The following is a 21,922-nucleotide window of genomic DNA, read 5'->3' as shown; positions in this document are numbered from 1 at the left end:
GTATGCTTTTGTGGAAAGGATCTATGTTTCAACAAAGTATATCAAGAGAAGGAAGTGTAGTTTTGTAATAGATAAAGTTTTTTTTTAAATTACGCCAAAATGATGAAACTTTTCATTATTCTCACCATGGATGTGCATTCATTTCATCATGAATATGCATTTTAACTAAATGGAAATCCAAACGAATGCAGAAAGAAAACAAAAAAATAATCGTATTTATAAACTTCCTTTAATTATTTTTTGTTTTAACAAAAACTAATGCCAACATTTAACTCAAATTCAGTGTTTGTTTATTTTTAAACTAAATGAATACCGAATAGCGCAGCCACCGAATATTCGGAGAAATGAATATCCCTGAATATTTGGAACAAAAATTACTTGGTTGCACAATCCCTAATTCTCCCCAACATATCTAATTAGGAGATGGCGCCTTAAATTATAATATCATGATGGAAAGCACCTAAGAACATTGTATACAGCCTCGTAGATCAGGTTATCTGGGAATAACCAGGCACTGCATTAAACTTAATTGTTTCTAATGGTAAATACAGATCCATGAAAAGCTGTGTCTAAAACATTAACTTCAAAATAAAGTGTGCATCCTCCTAATCCATTGTAAATGGCCACTTAGCAAACACTGGACCTAAGCCCGCAGTATACTGAACTGACTCACCCATGATGAGAAATAAATGTTAGATCTTTGTATTGAAGGTGAAGCATAAATGTGTACAAAACAAACTAGAGGTAAACTGGAGAACCAGAATGTTAAAGGGTCAAAATTAAATTTTCATGGTCTAGATAGACCATGCAGTTTTAAACAACTTAAATGTAGAACCGTAGTATTAAATGGGTATTATGTCCCTTTAAGATTGTGAATCCTGCAGTATATACTCTACCATTTTGGGGGACAGTGGGACAGTTGGAAAAAAAAAACACAATTTATGCTTACCTGATAAATTTATTTCTCTTGTGGTGTATCCAGTCCACGGATCATCCATTACTTGTGGGATATTCTCATTCCCAACAGGAAGTTGCAAGAGGACACCCACAGCAGAGCTGTAATATAGCTCCTCCCCTAACTGTCATAGCCAGTCATTCGACCGAAAACAAGCCGAGAAAGGAGGAACCATAGGGTGCAGTGGTTACTGTAGTTTAAATTTAAAAATTACCTGCTTAAAATGACAGGGCGGGCCGTGGACTGGATACACCACAAGAGAAATAAATGTATCAGGTAAGCATAAATTGTGTTTTCTCTTGTAAGGTGTATCCAGTCCACGGATCATCCATTACTTGTGGGATACCAATACCAAAGCTAAAGTACACGGATGAAGGGAGGGACAAGGCAGGAACTTAAATGGAAGGAACCACTGCCTGTAAAACCTTTCTCCCCAATATAGCCTCTGAAGAAGCAAAAGTATCAAATTTGTAAAATTTTGAAAAAATATGAAGCGAAGACCAAGTCGTCGCCTTGCAAATCTGATCAAAAGAAGCCTCATTTTTAAGGGCCCAAGTGGAAGCCACAGCTCTAGTGGAATGAGCTGTAATCCTTTCAGGAGGCTGCTGTCCAGCAGTCTCAAAGGCTAAGTGGATTAAGCTTCTTAGTCAAAAAGAAAAAGAGGTTGCCGAAGCCTTTTGACCTCTCCTCTGTCCAGAGTAGACAACAAACAAAGCAGATGTTTGACGAAAATCTTTAGTAGCTTGTAAGTAAAACTTTAAAGCACGGACCACGTCCAGATTGTGTAACACAAGGATGGAACAACAATCTCTTGATTGATATTCTTGTTAGATACCACCTTAGGTAAGAACCCAGGTTTGGTACGCAGGACTACCTTATCCGTATGAAAAATCAGATAAGGAGAATCACATTGTAAGGCAGATAGCTCAGAGACTCTACGAGCCGAGGAAATAGCTACCAAAAAAAAAAGAACTTTCCAAGATAAAAGCTTGATATCTATGGAATGAAGAGGTTCAAACGGAACTCCTTGAAGAACCTTAAGAACCAAGTTTAAGCTCCATGGTGGAGCAACAGGTTTAAACACAGGCTTGATTCTAACTATAGCCTGACAAAATGCCTGAACGTCTGGAACATCTGCCAGATGCTTAACTAGCTGACAATCCTTTTTCCAAACCTTCTTGGAGAAAAGAAAATATCCTAGCAATCCTGACCTTACTCCATGAGTAACCCTTGGATTCACACCAATAAAGATATCTACGCCATACCTTATGGTAAATTTTCCTGGTGACAGGCTTTCGTGCCTGTCTTAAGGTATCAATAACTGACTCGGAGAAGCCACGCTTTGATAAAATCAAGCGTTCAATCTCCAGGCAGTCAGCCTCAGAGAAATTAGATTTGGATGGTTGAAAGGACCCTGAAGTAGAAGGTCCTGTTTCAGAGGCAGAGACCATGGTGGAAAGGATGATATGTCCACTAGATCTGCATACCAGGTCCTGCGTGGCCACGCAGGTGCTATCAGAATCACCGATGCTCTCTCCTGCTTGATCTTGGCAATCAGTCGAGGGAGCAGAGGAAACGGTGGAAACACATAAGCCAGGTTGAAAGACCAGGGCACTGCTAGAGCATCTATCAGTGTCGCCTTGGGATCCCTGGACCTGGATCCGTAACACAGAAGCTTGGCGTTCTGGCGAGACGCCATGAGATCCAGTTCTGGTTTGCCCCAACGATGAATCAGTTGTGAAAATACCTCCGGATGGAGTTCCCACTCTCCCGGATGAAAAGTCTGACGACTTAGAAAATCCGCCTCCCAGTGCTCTACACCTGGGATATGGATAGCTGATAGGTGGCAAGAGTGAATCTCTGCCCAGCGAAACTTCTAACATCCCTAGGGAACTTCTCATTCCCCCTTGATGGTTGATGTAAGCTACAGTCGTGATGTTGTCCGACTGAAATCTGATGTACCTCAGAGTTGCTAACTGAGGCCAAGCCTGAAGAGCCTTGAATATCACTCTTAGTTCCAGAATATTTAATGGAAGGAGGGACTCCTCCTGAGTCCACGATCCCTGAGCCTTCAGGGAGTTCCAGACTGCACCCCAACCTAGAAGGCTGGCATCTGTCGTAACAATTGTCCAATCTGGTCTGCGAAAGGTCATACCTTTGGACAGATGGACCCGAGATAGCCACCAGAGAAGAGAATCCCTGGTCTCTTGGTCCAGATTCAGTTGAGGGGACAAATCTGTGTAATCCCTGTTCCACTGACTGAGCATGCATAGTTGCAGCGGTCTGAGATGTAAGCGTGCAAACGGCACTATGTCCATTGCCGCTACCATTAAGCCGATTACTTCCATACACTGAACCACCTAAGAGAGCGGAATGGAATGAAGAACCCGGCAGGAATTTAGAAGCTTTGATAACCTGGACTCCGTCAGGTGAATTTTCATTTCTACAGAATCTATCAGAGTCCCTAGAAAGGAAACTCTTGTGAGTGGGGATAGAGAACTCTTTTCCTCTGTCACTTTCCACCCATGCGACCACAGAAATGCCAGTACTACGTCCGTATGAGACTTGGCAATTTGGAAGTTTGACGCCTGTATCAGGATGTCGTCTAAATAAGGGGCTACTGCTATGCCCCGCGGCCTTAGGACCGCCATAAGCGACCCTAGAACCTTTGTAAAGATTCTTGGGGCTGTAGCTAATCCCAAGGGAAGAGCTACAACTGGTAATGCCTGTCTTGAAAGGCAAACCTGAGAAACCGATGATGATCTTTGTGTATCGGATTGTGAAGATAAGCATCCTTTAGATCCACTGTAGTCATATATTGACCCTCCTGGATCAGTGGTAGGATGGTACGAATAGTTTCCATCTTGAACGACGGAACTTTGAGGAATTTGTTTAAGATCTTTAGATCCAAAATTGGTCTGAAGGTTCCCTCTTTTTTGGGAACCACAAACAGATTTGAGTAAAAACCCTGTCCCTGTTCCTCCTTTGGAACTGGATGGATCACTCCCATAACTAGGAGGTCTCGTACACAGTGTAAGAATGCCTCTCTCTTTATCTGGTGTGCAGATAATTGTGAAAGGTGAAATCTCCCTTTTGGGGGGGAAGCTTTGAAGTCCAGAAGATATCCCTGGGATATAATTTCCAACGCCCAGGGATCCTGAACATCTCTTGCCCACGCCTGGGCAAAGAGTGAAAGTCTGCCCCCTACTAGATCCGTTCCCGGATAGGGGGCCGTTCCTTCATGCTGTCTTAGAGGCAGCAGTAGGCTTTTTTACCTGCTTACCTTTTTTTCCAGGTCAGGTTTGGTCTCCAGACCGTCTTGGATTGAGCAAAAGTTCCCTCTTGTTATTATTAGAGGAAGTTGATGCCGCACCTGCCTTGAAGTTTTGAAAGGCACGAAAACTAGACTGTTTGGCCCTAGATTTGGACCTGTCCTGAGGAAGGGCATGACCTTTTCCTCCAGTGATATCAGCAATAATCTCCTTCAACCAGGCCCAAATAGGGTCTGCCCCTTGAAGGGAATGTTAAGTAGCTTAGATTTTGAAGTCACGTCAGCTGACCATGATCTAAGCCATAGCGCTCTACGCACCTGTATATCAAAACCAGAATTCTTAGCCGTTAGTTTAGTCAAATGAACAATGGCATCAGAATAAAAGAATTGGCTAGCTTAAGTGCTCTAAGTTTGCCAAGTATGTCATCCAATGGAGTCGCTACCTGTAAAGCCTCTTCCAGAGACTCAAATCAGTACGCAGCAGTGACAGGGGCAATGCATGCAAGGGGCTGTAGGATAAAACCTTGTTGAATAAATATTTTCTTAAGGTAACCTCTAATTTGTTATCCATTGGATCTAAAAAAAAAAAAAAAAAAAAAAAAAAAAAGCACAACTGTCCTCGACAGGGATAGTAGTACGCTTTACTAGAGTAGAAACTGCTCCCTCCACCTTAGGGACTGTCTGCCATAAGTCCCGTGTGGTGGCGTCTATTGGAAACATTTTCTAAAAATAGGAGGGGAAGAGAATGGCACACCTGGTCTATCCCATTCCTTATTAATAATTTCTGTAAACCTTTTAGGTATTTGGAAAAACATCAGTACACACCGGCACTGCAAAGTATTTATCCAGTCTACACAATTTCTCTGGCACTGCAATGGTATCACAGTCATTCAGAGCAGCTAAAACCTCCCTAAGCAACACGCGGAGGTGTTCAAGCTTAAATTTAAATGTAGAAATATTAGAATCAGGTATCTTTCCTGAGTCATTAACATCACCCACTGAATGAAGCTCTCTTTCCTCAGCTTCTGCATATTGTGAGGCAGTATCAGACATGGTTCTTAAAGCGTCAGTATGCTCTGCATTTTGTCTCACCCCAGAGCTATCTCGCTTACCTCTAAGTTCAGGTAGTCTGGCTAATACCGCTGACAGTGTATTATCCATGACTGCCGCCATGTCTTGTAAAGTAAACGCTATGGGCGCCCTAGATGTATTTGGCGCCATTTGAGCGTGAGTCCCTTAAGCGGGAGTCAAAGGGTCTGACACGTGGGGAAAGTTAGTCGGCATAACTTCCCCCTCGTCAGATTCCTCTGGTGATAAAAATTTTTAAAGACAGAAAATGATCTTTATTGCATAAAATGAAATCAGTACATTTGATACACATTCTAAGAGGGGGTTCCACCATGGCTTTTAAACATAATAAACAAGGAGTTTCTTCTATGTCAGACATGTTTATACAGAATAGCAATGAGACTAGCAAGCTTGGAAAACACTTTAAATCACGTTAACAAGCAAATATAAAAAACGGTACTGTGCCTTTAAGAAAAACAAATTTTGTCAGAATTTGAAAAACAGTGAAAAAATGCAGTAAATCAAACGAAATTTTTACAGTGTGTATAATAGGCTAACAGAGCATTGCACCCACTTGCAAATGGATGATTAACCCCTTAGTTCAAAAAACGGATCAAAAAAACGAAATAGACGTTTTTTAACAGTCACAACCAACTGCCACAGCAAGCTGTGGCCCTACCTTCCCCAATAAACGACTTTGGAAAGCATTTGGGCCCTTTAGAGATGTCCTATAGCATTCAGAGGGCCTTTGAGGGAAGCTGGATGTCACAGTTTGTAATTTTAACTGCACCAACTGTAACTTTTATACTACAACAGTGGAAATTGTTTCTAGTCAAAATTTAAGCCAGCCATGTGGAAAAAACTAGGCCCCAATAAAGTTTTATCACCAAAGTATATATAAAAACAATTAAACATGCCAGCAAACGTTTTATATTGCAATATCATAAGGGTATTACCCCTGGGAGTAAGCATGATACCAGTCGTTATTAAATCACTGTATTCAGGCTTAACTTACATTAATCCGGTATCAGCAGCATTTTCTAGTGTTTTCCATCTCTAGAAAAAATTATAACTGCACATACCTGATAGCAGAATAAACTGCACGCCATTCTCTCGCTGAAGTTACCTCATCTGTGTAATCCCCTCAGACATATGTGAGAACAGCAATGGATCTTAGTTACAACCTGCTAAGATCATAGAAACCTCAGGCAGATTCTTCTTCTATTTACTGCCTGAGATAAAATAGTTCAACTCCGGTACTATTTAAAAATAACAAACTTTTGATTGAAGAAAATAAACTAGCTATATTTAACCACTCTCTCCTACAACGTCCTTGCTTGTTGAGAGTTGCAAGAGAATGACTGGCTATGACAGTTAGGGGAGGAGCTATATTACAGCTCTGCTGTGGGTGTCCTCTTGCAACTTCCTGTTGGGAATGAGAATATCCCACAAGTAATGGATGATCCGTGGACTGGATACACCTTACAAGAGAAATTAAAATTGTTAAATTAAATGGAAAATATGCTTAAAAAAATAATGAAGTACATTTCAACTTTTTTATTATTTTATTTTTTACTACGCACAAACGTTTTAATAGGAATTAATCTATTTTAAAAGTAATGTCCCTTCAGCTTGAAATGAGCTAAGTAGTATGTATTCATCATATTGCTACTTGTCATGATTTTATCAATATTTCTGCTTTAATTAAAAAGCCAAATTAGAATAAATAGTAATTAATTTGCATAAACAAGATCTATGGAGCTCTGTGGTTCTACGGTACATCTGACACTCAGCTTTTAGGATGTTATAAAAATATAACATAATTGCTTGTTTACTAAACAAAAATCAATGCAAGCAGCCAGATGTAAAGCTTTAAATCTTTATAAGACAAATGCAAAACATTATTTGATAAAACCAATTTATATAAGAAATGTAAAACTATTAGAAACTGATGAAAGTAAAGTAAAGTTATTTTCATTTCACAGACTGTACTGGAATACAGAATGCTTACAATTAATATTTCAAGCCATATATGAGGCCACTTAGTGTGACACACACGCACCAGGTAACAAGCTCAAATATTTGGCTGCAAATATATAGTGGAAAGCAGCACTATTATACTAAATTGGAGTCCATAGACTTTCACAGTAATATCCGTGAGTCCAGTATAAATGAGATAGCTACGCCACAATCACCGAAGCACTAGGTTACCTGCAGGTTCCCACTGGATGAGAAAAAAGATCCAGCTCACTTCCCGCAGTGGTTCCACGCTCAAACCAAGAGCGGAGCTAAGGCCATCAGAATATTTCTTAAGCTGAACTTCCCCAATCATCAGAGAGATACAGCCCCTCAGTGAAATTCCTCAGAATGGGTAGGTGTTGTGGATAACATCACTGCCACATCAAATGTTTGTCACCCCTCCCTTATGGGGGTTGTCTTGGGGATGCATATTATATATCCATTTAAAAAAAATGAATTTGTGTCATACCTTGGCTTGTAGTATTTTCTATATTCCCTCTCTTTTTCTTTTGATTAATTATGTGCAAAAAAAGTAATAAGCTGAGTATCAGTTAAAAATAAAATAAAAAGATAAAGGAACATTCCTCTGTTACATCAAATGGAATATGTTTAAATAGTGCCTTGACCCCCATTTATTAACATGCAGACTGACAATGTTCCCAGTTAGGGAACCTATCCGCTCCAGTTGTGGGAGTGAGGCAGCATCTATTGTCTATATTAGTTTCCCTTGTTCAATCAACAAGACCTATGCTTGCAGTTGCTGGCTTACATGAGACAGCCTGCACCACAAGGGCATTGCAACTGCATCCACTGCTTCATGAACGGAGTCCTAATTCTTTTTTGTTTTTTGGATATTCCTTTGTTTGCTGTGACAACTTTTTATTTTCATGCTTCACGCACACTGCTCCCAACTACATAGTGAGGTTTCATCTGGTACTGCTGAGATTTAACCTGTAACCCAGAGGTTTCATCTGGTACTGCTGAGATTTAAATCTGTGACCCAGAGGTTTCATCTGGTACTGCTGAGATTTAAATCTGTGACCCAGAGGTTTTATCTGGTATTGCTGAGATGTAACCTGTGACCAAGAGGTTTCATCTGGTACTGCTGAGATTTAACCTGTGACTCAGATGTTTCATCTGGTACTGCTGAGATTTAACCTGTGACCCAGAGGTTTCATCTGGTATTGCTGAGATTTAACCTGTGACCCAGAGGTTTCATCTGGTATTGCTGATATTTAACCTGTGACCCAGAGGTTTCATCTGGTATTGCTGATATTTAACCTGTGATCCAGAGGTTTCATTTGGTACTGCTGAGATTTAACCTGTGACCCAGAGGTTTCATCTGGTACTGCTGAGATTTAACCTGTGACCCAGAGGTTTCATTTGGTAATGCTGAGATTTAACCTGTGACCCAGAGGTTTCATTTGGTACTGCTGAGATTTAACCTGTGACCCAGAGGTTTCATCTGGTACTGCTGAGATTTAACCTGTGACCCAGAGGTTTCATTTGGTAATGCTGAGATTTAACCTGTGACCCAGAGGTTTCATTTGGTACTGCTGAGATTTAACCTGTGACCCAGAGGTTTCATTTGGTACTGCTGAGATTTTAACCTGTGACCCAGAGGTTTCATCTGGTACTGCTGAGATTTAAACCTGTGACACAGAGGTTTAATCTGATAATGCTGAGATTTAACCTGTGACCCAGAGGTTTCATTTGGTACTGCTGAGATTTAACCTGTGACCCAAATGTTTCATCTGGTACTGCTGATATTTAACCTGTGACCCAAAGGTTTCATCTGGTACTACTGAGATTTAACCTGTGACACAGAGGTTTCACCTGGTAATGCTGATATTTAACCTGTGACACAGAGGTTTCATCTGATAATAATGCTGAGATTTAACCTGTGACCCAGAGGTTTCATTTGGTACTGCTGAGATTTAACCTGTGACCCAGAGGTTTCATTTGGTACTGCTGAGATTTAACCTGTGACCCAGAGGTTTCATTTGGTACTGCTGAGATTTAACCTGTGACCCAAATGTTTCATCTGGTACTGCTGATATTTAACCTGTGACCCAAAGGTTTCATCTGGTACTACTGAGATTTAACCTGTGACACAGAGGTTTCACCTGGTAATGCTGATATTTAACCTGTGACACAGAGGTTTCATCTGATAATAATGCTGAGATTTAACCTGTGACCCAGAGGTTTCATTTGGTACTGCTGAGATTTAAACCTGTGACACAGAGGTTTAATCTGATAATGCTGAGATTTAACCTGTGACCCAGAGGTTTCATTTGGTACTGCTGAGATTTAACCTGTGACCCAAATGTTTCATCTGGTACTGCTGATATTTAACCTGTGACCCAAAGGTTTCATCTGGTACTACTGAGATTTAACCTGTGACACAGAGGTTTCACCTGGTAATGCTGATATTTAACCTGTGACACAGAGGTTTCATCTGATAATAATGCTGAGATTTAACCTGTGACCCAGAGGTTTCATTTGGTACTGCTGAGATTTAACCTGTGACCCAGAGGTTTCATTTGGTACTGCTGATATTTAACCTGTGACCCAAAGGTTTCATCTGGTACTACTGAGATTTAACCTGTGACACAGAGGTTTCACCTGGTAATGCTGATATTTAACCTGTGACACAGAGGTTTCATCTGATAATAATGCTGAGATTTAACCTGTGACCCAGAGGTTTCATTTGGTACTGCTGAGATTTAACCTGTGACCCAGAGGTTTCATTTGGTACTGCTGAGATTTAACCTGTGACCCAGAGGTTTCATTTGGTACTGCTGAGATTTTAACCTGTGACCCAGAGGTTTCATCTGGTACTGCTGAGATTTAAACCTGTGACACAGAGGTTTAATCTGATAATGCTGAGATTTAACCTGTGACCCAGAGGTTTCATTTGGTACTGCTGAGATTTAACCTGTGACCCAAATGTTTCATCTGGTACTGCTGATATTTAACCTGTGACCCAAAGGTTTCATCTGGTACTACTGAGATTTAACCTGTGACACAGAGGTTTCACCTGGTAATGCTGATATTTAACCTGTGACACAGAGGTTTCATCTGATAATAATGCTGAGATTTAACCTGTGACCCAGAGGTTTCATTTGGTACTGCTGAGATTTAACCTGTGACCCAGAGGTTTCATTTGGTACTGCTGAGATTTAACCTGTGACCCAGAGGTTTCATTTGGTACTGCTGAGATTTAACCTGTGACCCAAATGTTTCATCTGGTACTGCTGATATTTAACCTGTGACCCAAAGGTTTCATCTGGTACTACTGAGATTTAACCTGTGACACAGAGGTTTCACCTGGTAATGCTGATATTTAACCTGTGAAACAGAGGTTTCATCTGGTAATGCTGATATTTAACCTGTGAAACAGAGGTTTCATCTGGTAATGCTGATATTTAACCTGTGACCCAGAGGTTTCATTTGGTACTGCTGAGATTTAAATCTGTGATCCAGAGGTTTCAGTTGGTAATGCTGAGAATTAACCTGTGACAAATAGGTTTCATCTGGTACTGCTGAGATTTAACCTGTGACCCAGAGGTTTCATCTGGTACTGCTGAGATTTAACCTGTGACCCAGAGGTTTCATCTGGTACTGCTGAGATTTAAACCTGTGACCCAGAGGTTTCATCTGGTACTGCTGATATTTAACCTGTGATCTAGAGGTTTTATTTGGTACTGCTGAGATTTAACCTGTGACCCAGAGGTTTCATCTGGTACTGCTGAGATTTAAACCTGTGACCCAGAGGTTCCATATTATAATGCTGAGATTTAACCTGTGATCCAGAGGTTTCATTTGGTACTGCTGAGATTTAAATCTGTGACCCAGAGGTTTCAGTTGGTACTGATGAGATTTAACCTGTGACCCAAAGGTTTCATCTGGTACTGCTTATATTTAACCTGTGACACAGAGGTTTCATCTGATAATGCTGAGATTTAACCTGTGACCCAGAGGTTTCATTTGGTACTGCTGAGGTTTAACCTGTGACCCAGAGGTTTCATCTGATAATGCTGAGATTTAACCTGTGACCCAGAGGTTTCATCTGGTACTGCTGAGATTTAACCTGTGACCCAGAGGTTTTATCTGATAATGCTGAGATTTAACCTGTGATCCAGATGTTTCATCTGGTACTGCTGAGATTTAACCTGTGACCCAGAGGTTTCATTTGGTTCTGCTGAGATTTAACCTGTGACCCAAAGGTTTCATCTGGTAATGCTGAGATTTAACCTGTGACCCAGAGGTTTCATTTGGTACTACTGAGATTTAACCTGTGACCCAGAGGTTTCATTTGGTACTGCTGAGATTTAAACCTGTGACCCAAAGTTTTCATTTGGTACTGCTGAGATTTAAACCTGTGACCCAAAGGTTTCATCTGGTACTGCTGATATTTAACCTGTGACACAGAGGTTTCATCTGATAATGCTGAGATTTAACCTGTGACCCAGAGGTTTCATTTGGTACTACTGAGATTTAACCTGTGACCCAGAGGTTTCATTTGGTACTGCTGAGATTTAAACCTGTGACCCAAAGTTTTCATTTGGTACTGCTGATATTTAAACCTGTGACCCAAAGGTTTCATCTGGTACTGCTGATATTTAACCTGTGACACAGAGGTTTCATCTGATAATGCTGAGATTTAACCTGTGACCCAGAGGTTTCATTTGGTACTGCTGAGATTTAACCTGTGACCCAGAGGTTTCATCTGGTACTGCTGAGATTTAACCTTTGACCCAGAGGTTTCATTTGGTACTGCTGAGATTTAACCTGTGACCCAGAGGTTTCATCTGGTACTGCTGAGATTTAACCTGTGACCCAGAGGTTTCATTTGGTACTGCTGAGATTTAACCTGTGACCCAGAGGTTTCATTTGGTACTGCTGAGATTTAAACCTGTGACCCAGAGGTTTCATTTGGTACTGCTGAGATTTAACCTGTGACCCAGAGGTTTCATCTGGTATTGCTGAGATTTAACCTGTGACCCAAAGGTTTCATCTGGTACTGCTTATATTTAACCTGTGACCTAAAGGTTTCATCTGCTACTCCAATGGGCCAGTTAACTTACTGAGTAATTACTGATGTATAGAAGAACTGCATGAGTAAAATCATTTATTTCACCTGTTTAAAGAACAAATACCTCAAATGTAAATTTCATGGTGGATTTATAGGGACATTAAAATATTTATTGTCTATTGAATCTGAAAGACGAGACCTTCAAATATAAGACATATTTTAAACAGATTTTCCTGTTCTGAAAAAAACAACAACCTTATCTAAATGCTTGTCAGTCACGCATGCCATTCAGTGTTCACAAACAGAGCTGCAGAACTTATCTTTATCAGCCAGTGTGTGATCTGTCCATCTCTCTAGTTGTGTACAAACATGCACGTCTTGTTATTTTCTAAAAAAATATTTTAAAATATCATAATAGATAGTGATAGATAGATAGATAGATAGATAATTGTGTTTTATGCCCCTTAGTTAAATGGAAAATATACCCAGAGCTGAGAATCTTTCAACCAAAGATATATCCCATAAAATCATTGTATTGAATGAAAAAGACTATTATTCAGTGTTTAGTTACTTTGTAATAATCAGACTCTATCAAAGGAATAGTTCATCCATTAAATTAGAAGAAAGAAAAATGAACTGTAAATTGATGAGGAAACATTAAGTGCAAAACATATTTCAAGAAGGCATAAATCATCTGGTATATAAAACAAATCTGACAAAGGAGACAATATAAGTTGGCTCATTGGGTTCCCCAGTAATGTGCTTACAAATGGTAAGCAAGAAAAAACACAAACAAAACTCAAACTGTTGTTGGGAGAAAAAAGATAAACATATTCTATTGAAGATTGACAGTAGATGTTATCTAAATGGCTGAAAGAAAGACACTGCCAAAGAAGTTTAATTAGAAACAGAGTCTTTAAAAGAAGAAAAATGTTATTGCCAAAATAAATAAATACTTTATGCAACATGAGCTAATGAAATAGCAAAGAAAAGAAGCCATTCAAGTCAATTTAAAGAATACAAATGAAGGGTACAGCAAGATATCAAAAAAGATAGTGGTGAAAAAAAGAAACAATTTAAAGAGAGTTGAAAACACAGTATATGATGATAGCAGATGAAGAAAATCACTGTATACATCAAAAGGAAAAAATACACTGAGTTGGGCTGGAACTCAATTATCTTTTCTTACAAAAGGAATAGGGCATCAATGCAATAGGATTGCAGATATGAGCACTTGCACAGTTATTGTATTATCCAGAACAGTTTTTTTTTTTTCTCAGTATAAAATAAAGAACTAAAAATAAGATTTTATGAAAATCTAGAATAAATAAGAGCAGAATTATGTACTGAGAAATGTTGCCTGAGGAAAACGAAAGCATTTCATTATCATACTAGATGGATAGAAAACCTCAGAGGCTTCGTTCTACTATTCTTTAAACCTATTGTAAAATGTATTGTGATATTTATGCTTGTTCAGCTATATAATCCTGAAACTCTTCTATTTCTATGTGTGAGAGTATATATACAATATATATATATATACAGTGGATATAAAAAGTCTACACACCCCTGTTGAAATGTCAGGTTTCTGTGATGTAAAAAAATGAGACAAAGATAAATCATTTCAGAACTTTTTCCACCTTTAATGTGACTTATAAACTGTACAACTCAATTGAAAAACAAACTGAAATCTTTTAGGTAAAGGGAAATAAAAATAAAAAAATAAAATAATATGGTTGCACAAGTGTAAACACCCTTTTATAACTGGGGATGTAGCTGTGTTCAGAATTAAGCAATCACATTAGAAATCATGTTAAATAGGAGTCAGTACACACCTGTCATCGTTTAAAGTGCCTCTGATTAACCCCAAATAAAGTTCAGCTGTTCTAGTAGGTCTTTCCTGACATTTTGTTAGTTGCATCCTACAGCAAAAGCCATGGTCCTCAGAGAGCTTCTAAAGCATCAGAGGGATCTCATTGTTAAAAGGTATCAGTCAGGAGAAGGGTACAAAAGAATTTCCAAGGCATTAGATATACCATGGAACACAGTGAAGGCGGTCATCATCAAGTGAAGAAAATATGGTGCAACAGTGACATTACCAAGAACTGGATGTCCCTCCAAAATTGATGAAAAGACGAGAAGAAAACTGGTCTGGGAGGCTGCCAAGAGGCCTACAGCAACATTAAAGGAGCTGCAGGAATATCTGGCAAGTACTGGCTGTGTAGTACATGTGACAACAATCTCACGTATTCTTCATATGTCTGTGCTATGGGGTAGAGTGGCAAAACGGAATCCTTTTCTTACAAAAAAAAAAACATCCAAGCCCGGCTAAATTTTGCAAAAACACATCTGAAGTTTCCCAAAAGCATGTTGCAAAAGGTGTTCTGGTCTGATGAAACCAAAGTTGAACTTTTTGGCCATAATTCCAAAAGATATGTTTGGCGCAAAAACAACACTGCATATCACCAAAAGAACACCATACCCAAAGTGAAGCAGCATCATGCTTTGGGACTGTTTTTCTTCAGCTGGAACTGGGGCCTTAGTCAAGGTAGAGGAAATAATGAACAGTTCCAAATACCAGACAATATTGGCCCAAAACCTTCAGGCTTCTGCTAGAAAGCTGAACATGAAGAGGAACTTCATCTTTCAGCATGGCAAAGACGCAAAGCATACATCCAAATCAACAAAGGAATGGCTTCATCAGAAGAAGATAAAAGTTTTGGGATGGCCCAGCCAGAGCCCAGACCTGAATCCAATTCAAAATCTGTGGGGTGATCTGAAGAGGGCTGTGCACAGGAGATGCCTTCACATTCTGACAGATTTAAAGAGTTTTTGCAAAGAAGAGTGGGCAAATCTTGCCAAGTCAAGAGGTGCCATACAGAAAAACTCATACCCAAAAAGATTGAGTGTTGTAATAAAATCAAAAGGTGCTTCAATAAAGTATTAGTTTAAGGGTGTTCAAACTTATGCAATCATATTATTTTATTTTTTTATTTTTATTTCCCTTTACCTAAAAGATTTCAGTTTGTTTTTCAATTGAGTTGTACAGTTTATAGGTCACATTAAAGGTGGAGAAAGTTCTGAAATGATTTATCTTTGTCTCATTTTTTTACATCACAGAAACCTTACATTTTATCACTTAGTCCTTACGCGTTTTAAAGGCATTAATACTTGTCAGCCTTCTTCATCAGAGGATTTCGAGGAATCCTCTGATGAAGAAGGCTGACAAGTATTAATGCCTTTGAAACGCGTAAGGACTAAGTGATTTTTATGGAATAGGACACACCAGGACTGCTGTATATACTGCTGTATATTGGTCTCACTTTGAACTTTAACACGAAAAAGCTGAGCACAGCTATTTGGGAAGAGTTTCTGTCTAAATATTGTTGGCTGGGACAACCGGTCTTTGCTTTTACTATACCTCATACACAATTGAGGGTATTAAATGTGAGTGCACTGTATGGAATAAAATATTTGTCACAATTTACATACGGGGTTGCACTATTACTGTTTCTATTTGTTTTACATGCCCATGGCCATTTGGTGAAAGGGGTTTATTTTACTCCTACAAAGACAAGTACTCTGACTCCAGTCCTGCAAGTGATCATCCTATTTTCTGAACAGCTGATGATTCAAGGGAGTTCTCTACTGATACTGTGCGGCACTTACCTCATACTGATTGAGGTAAAGGAGTGTAAGTAGACACCCCTTAAGATATCTGCTTTTTGGATGAAGGCAGTTTTTCATATATATATTATCTCCTATATATAGTATATATTACTTTTTAGTTTTTTAGAAGATCTTTTAGTGAATATTATACTAATTTTAAAATGTGTTATGCATGAACTGTTTATATTGCATTGTGTGTTTTATAATATTTTATATATATTTTTTTGTGTTCAATGTATTACTAGCCTAATAAGCTTACTATTTATTGTTTTCATATTATTTTCTTTTATTGTATTTCAATTGTGTTTAGTCACTCCATATCCATTATAAGGATATTACATATCATGGGACTTATCTCATAAGCGACTATATCACATACAGTGAATCCCTTATTTCTCATTTCATACTAGAACTAGATATTTTAAACAACTACATATTGCTTCGCATATTAACAGAAAATGTACTATATACTATAAACATTTGATATTATTTGCACCCTACCTTTTCTATCAGTTTCTCTTTTTTTTTCTATATATATATATGTATAGATAGATATATTCACACATATATACACATATATAAGCCCATCCACTAAAATTCCCAAATATGTATTCACCTACCTATGTATGTAAGTATTTCACTATTATCTTTCTTTCTTTCTATCTATCTATCTTTCTCCACCTCTCTGTCTACCTATATTGATATTAAGTTCAGCTTTTTCAGCCACATTTATTGATGAGTTAAATAAAATCCAGCACATGGCTCCTTAGACAAAGATTGGAAGTACAATAGGTCATACTGAAGAACTCAGTGACTTTAAAGTGGCACTGTCATAGGATGCCCCCTTTGCCACAAGACAGTTTGTAAAATTTCTGCCCAACCAGATCTGCACCAGTCACATGTAAGTGCTTTTATAGTGGTGAAAATATCTAGGAGCAAAAACAGCTCAGCCACAAGTGATAGACCACAGAAACTCCCAGGGTGGGGCTGTTGAGAGCTGAAATGTATAGCAGGTATATATTATCTATCATCTGTTGCATCACTCACTACAAACTAGAAGCAACATAAGCAAAAGGACTGTGTGCTGATAGCTTCATGTAATGGGTTGTACACAAATCTCACATGTGCAATGCCAAGTATCGGCTGGAGTGGTGTAAAGCATGCCACCACTGGACTCGGGAGCAGTGAATACATCTTCTCTAGCGAAATTAATCACACTTTCCTATCTGAAAGTCTGATAAAAGAATCTAGTTGTTGTGCATACAAGTATAATGCTATCTACTGGAATGCATAGTGCCTACTGTAAAGTGGAAGATTAATTATGGTCTGGGCTGTTTTTAAGTGTTTGAGCTAGACCACTTAGTTTCAGTGAAAGTTCATCTTAATGCTACAGGATACAAAGACATTTTAGACAATTGTGTGCTTCCAAATTTGTGACTTTCAACAGTTTGGGGAAGGCCCTTTCCTGTTCCAACATAACTGTGCCCCTGTGAACACATTGAGGCCTATGAAAACATGGATAGGTATGGAGTAACTCAAGTGGCCTGCACAGAGCCCTGATCTCAATCCCCTTAAACACCTTTGGAATGAATTGTAATTCTGATTATGAGCCAGACCTTCCCATCAAACATCAGTACCTGGCCTTACAAATTATCTTTTAGCTGAATGGGTGCAAATTCCCACAGGCACACTACAAAATCTTGTGGAAAGCCTTCCCAGAAGAGTTGTGGATGGTATAGTTGAAAAGTGTGGGGGAAACTTCATGTTAATACCCATGGTTTTGGAATGGAATTTCCAGCAAACTGATAAAGGTGTGATGATCAGGTATGTATGTGTATATATCTATAATAGATAGATATAGATAGATAGATAGATAGATAGATAGATAGATAGATGTACACACATACCTACTGATATTTTATAATGATAGATAGGATATCATACAATGCCTTTTTTTATTTTCTTGATAATTTTACAGTTTTTGTTTCAAAAACATGAAAATCCTCTTGGAAAAAAAAGTCATTTAATTTATAAACCCTCCAAAGAAGTGAAGAGTGTGTTTGCTGTCCCCAGCAGGATAAGATTCTCCGACAGACTGTGGCTCTGTAACACTGCGCTGTTTGTGCTGGCATCCCAGAGGTTCGCGTGCCTGATATGAATGAAATGATAGATTTTATCACACCGTTGTTTGCCTTTAGCTCACCTACAGTGTGCAGCATGTTTCAGTCAAGATCTGACAACTCTTCTGGTATATATAAGGACTTACGGCTTTTTTTTAGCATCTGTAGCTTTATGTGTTACATAAACTGCCTTTTTCAAACAGAACATGTCAAAAATAAAACACAAGCATGGTAAACATAAGGGTCCTAACTCCATCAAATAGAAAAATAGAAAGTTCTTATGAAGACCTGCTGTAAACATTCTTTTTATGGGTAATACTTTTACTGGACAATATGCAGAGGTACTTACAGGGGATTCTGGGGGTGCTACAGAGACCCAAAACATGAAGGTCTAGAGATAATAAGAACAATTTTACTAGTAAGACATTTTTTATAACCCTCTTCTGTGGTATAAATATGTTATAAGCACCAAACTAAATTACAGGCATCATAAAATACTCTAACATGACAGCTCACACAACCCTTAAAAAGGCCTGGACTGCCCATAGGGCAGGACATACAGAGCAAATTCCTGGTGGGCGGGACTCTTATGTGGGCCTTGCTGCTATATACCACCTTCTCTTAATATGGGTAACAATATAGGAAAGCTGTTACAGTCTGCTTATTTTGAGTTTAGTTATGAAAATGGTACTTCCCAATGGTCTTCAAGTGCAGACAAATATACTTTTTTTATTGTAAATACACACATGTATATATATATATATATATATATCTGTATATCTATTCCTACTATATAGGTATAGATATGTATTTTACGTGAACATTATCAGACATATATAGAAATATATATTTAATAATAAAAAGTCAAAACAATTCTGGGAAAATATACAGTAGGACTGTAAAATATGCATTAAAAAAAAAAATTACTAAGCATACTTTAATATATATATATATATATATATATATATATATATATATATATATATATATATATATATATATATTTTTATATATATGATTTAAAATATTTTATAGAATGTTTAATAATTTTTAATAATTTTATAAGTGACAAATGTGGGCAGCCTGTGCCTATTTTTTTTTAATTTGGGAGAGTACCTAATTTGGGCAGTCTTTCCCTAATTTTTAAAGCTCTAAGCTATCACACATTGTTCCAATTATCCCAGTGTGTAAATAATGAGAATCAACTGCACTTTCCACAAACTCATGAGATCACAGTAAAATCGTTCATTACCTCAGCACTGCTGGTGCTGATTGGCTGCTGTTCATTTCTTCCTTCTTTTTTAAACCTGCAGCTATGCAGTAGCTGAAAGATAACTTTTTACAAAGCACTTACTCTGGTGAGCTGAGGAAATTGTGAGGTAAAACATTTTCCTTTGTTAAATATAGATGTTCAGGTGATATTTTCCTGGCAGCTTTTTACAGTTATGCTGCATCAAGTGATTTAGCATATGAGTATTATGTCCCTTTAAATGAAATTTGTAGGTACATTTATATTATGTGCTGGCATAAAGAGGCAGATGATATGTGTTCAGGGCTGGAGTAGATGACCAATGATAACTGGAACCAATGCTGCAACTGAAAGGGTATTTTACCTCACGGCTCGCATATGGAGAGGTGACTCTGAAGGCAATATTAGTGACTGAGTTAAACTTGTGTTGAGTTTTTAACATCCTTCTGATGAATAACGACTTTGTTAGGAAAATTCATAGCTCTGCAAAAATACAGCAGCCTTTCGTTTTATTTTAAATTAACGATAAGAGCAAATTTTTCTAAGCCTGTACATCTTACAATGTATTAAATTATTCAACAAGTTATTTAAACACCTCTTCAAAATGTATGAAGTGTCCAGAATTTGGATCTTAGATGTTCCAAATTTAGGTCTGCAAAATCTGATCTCCCTAATATTAAGGTTCTAGGGTGGGGAGGTAATAGACTATAAAATTAGGAAGATCTCGTTTCATAGCTAAAGGGTTAGACCTGAAGTATTCTATGTGGGATGTGTACAAGTTTCAAACTAATTTAATTGGGGGCAATTTAGTGAATAATCCATCTCTTCTCTAACAATCTATCTATCTATCTATCTATCTATCTATCTATAGATATATCTTCTATCTATCAATCAATTAGTTTGATTATAGTTCTTATGTTAAACCAATTATTCTTAACTTGGGGTACAATTGCATGTCAAAACCCTTGACGCACAGAAATGTAGGTTTGATATACATTAACAATCTGATGGTCACAATTGTTCAAAAGAAAAAAGCATGCTAATTAGTAAAAAGAACACATTTTGGATATTTTCAATTAAAGTAAGAAACTATGGGCTAGATTACGAGTGGAGCACTATTTAGCACTTTCACTAGCATGCTAACTGCGCTTACCCGATGCGCACAAAAAGCCGAAGTTAGAATATTGCACAAGCAATAACCTATTCCCCCATAGAAGTAAATGGGAAAAAAGTGGAACCCCTCCACAAACTGTTGCACTAACCTAAACGCATGTTCTCAAGTGTGCTAACCCAACATAAAAATGTTCTGCACATAGAAGAATGTGTTCTATTTATTCATAAATACATATATATATATATATATATAGGAAATGAGGAGGTGAGTGCTCTCTTCTGGACACACACATATATATATATATATATATATATATATATATATAAATAATATATGGGTATATATATATATATATATATATATATATATATATATATATATATATATATATAATATATATATAGGAATATCTATTTAGAAATGCCTTAGAGCATATTCCCCTATGCGCAGAACATTGGAATGAGAAATATTTTCAGTAAATACATAGTTAAAACATTTATTAAATTTGAATAATACATAAATATGTTTTTACATGTTTTCATCTACTTGACATCATCAAAGGGCTCCAATGTACTATATATATATATATATATATATATATATATATGTGTGTGTGTGTGTGTGTTTATATGTGCATATATGTCTGTTAATACATATATACACATATGATTACATAAATACATATACATACATATACATCTTTAGACATGTATATGTATGTATTACAATGTTAAAGCCCTTTCCCTGCTTTTTTTTTCTAACACCTGAGACCTCATATCTTTGAGCCCTTATGACTTTTTTGTGCAATATTTTTTTTGAATGATTGTTATTAGATGATGTTATTATGAGTGTAACTGTACTTTGTAGCGTATTTTTGATGTGTTTTGTGACACTTTTTAGTTTCACAGTTAACCAAAGCTCTGAGGCTGTGGTAATCATTCTAGTGTAAATTACGAATGGCTCACACATTCACATTTACTTTCAACTTGTAATACAAGCGTAATTTAACTTGCGCACAAATGAACACGAATCCCGATATCGCTTGCGTGCAAACGATAGCGCTCCACTCGTAATCTGTACCTATATATTTTATTTTTTATTTTAATATTAATTGTAGAGTGTCGACAGTTATAATTCAACAAAGATGCAGAGGCCATTGTTAATTGTAACTACTTTCATTGGACATGTAAAAAAAAAAAAGTAATTTGGTTTATTTATTTTGCCTTAATCAGTTATAACACTGATTTATTGATTTGCTTAGTTGGCATAGCACAATTAAATCTGAAAATCTATATCTTAAAGTAAGTATTGCTCCTAAGCAAAGTCGAAGTTATTAGACACTGAATTTGCACTATTTATGCCTGTAATGCCGTATTATTGGAAAAATATACTGGTTTACTATCACTTCTGCTGAAGGGA

General features: G+C 37.5%; 1 protein-coding gene across 1 annotated transcript in view; it reads right to left on the bottom strand.

Moving 5' to 3' along the window:
• DPP6 (dipeptidyl peptidase like 6) overlaps positions 1–21,922 on the bottom strand; it is a 1,272,214-nt gene that overhangs the window by 674,978 nt on the left and 575,314 nt on the right. The window lies entirely within an intron of this gene.

The sequence above is a fragment of the Bombina bombina genome, chromosome 5 (assembly GCF_027579735.1).
Source record: "Bombina bombina isolate aBomBom1 chromosome 5, aBomBom1.pri, whole genome shotgun sequence".
NCBI classification, from domain to species: Eukaryota; Metazoa; Chordata; class Amphibia; order Anura; family Bombinatoridae; genus Bombina; species Bombina bombina.
Note: the sequence above shows the minus strand (reverse complement) of the source record. Positions and strands in the feature narration are given on the sequence as shown.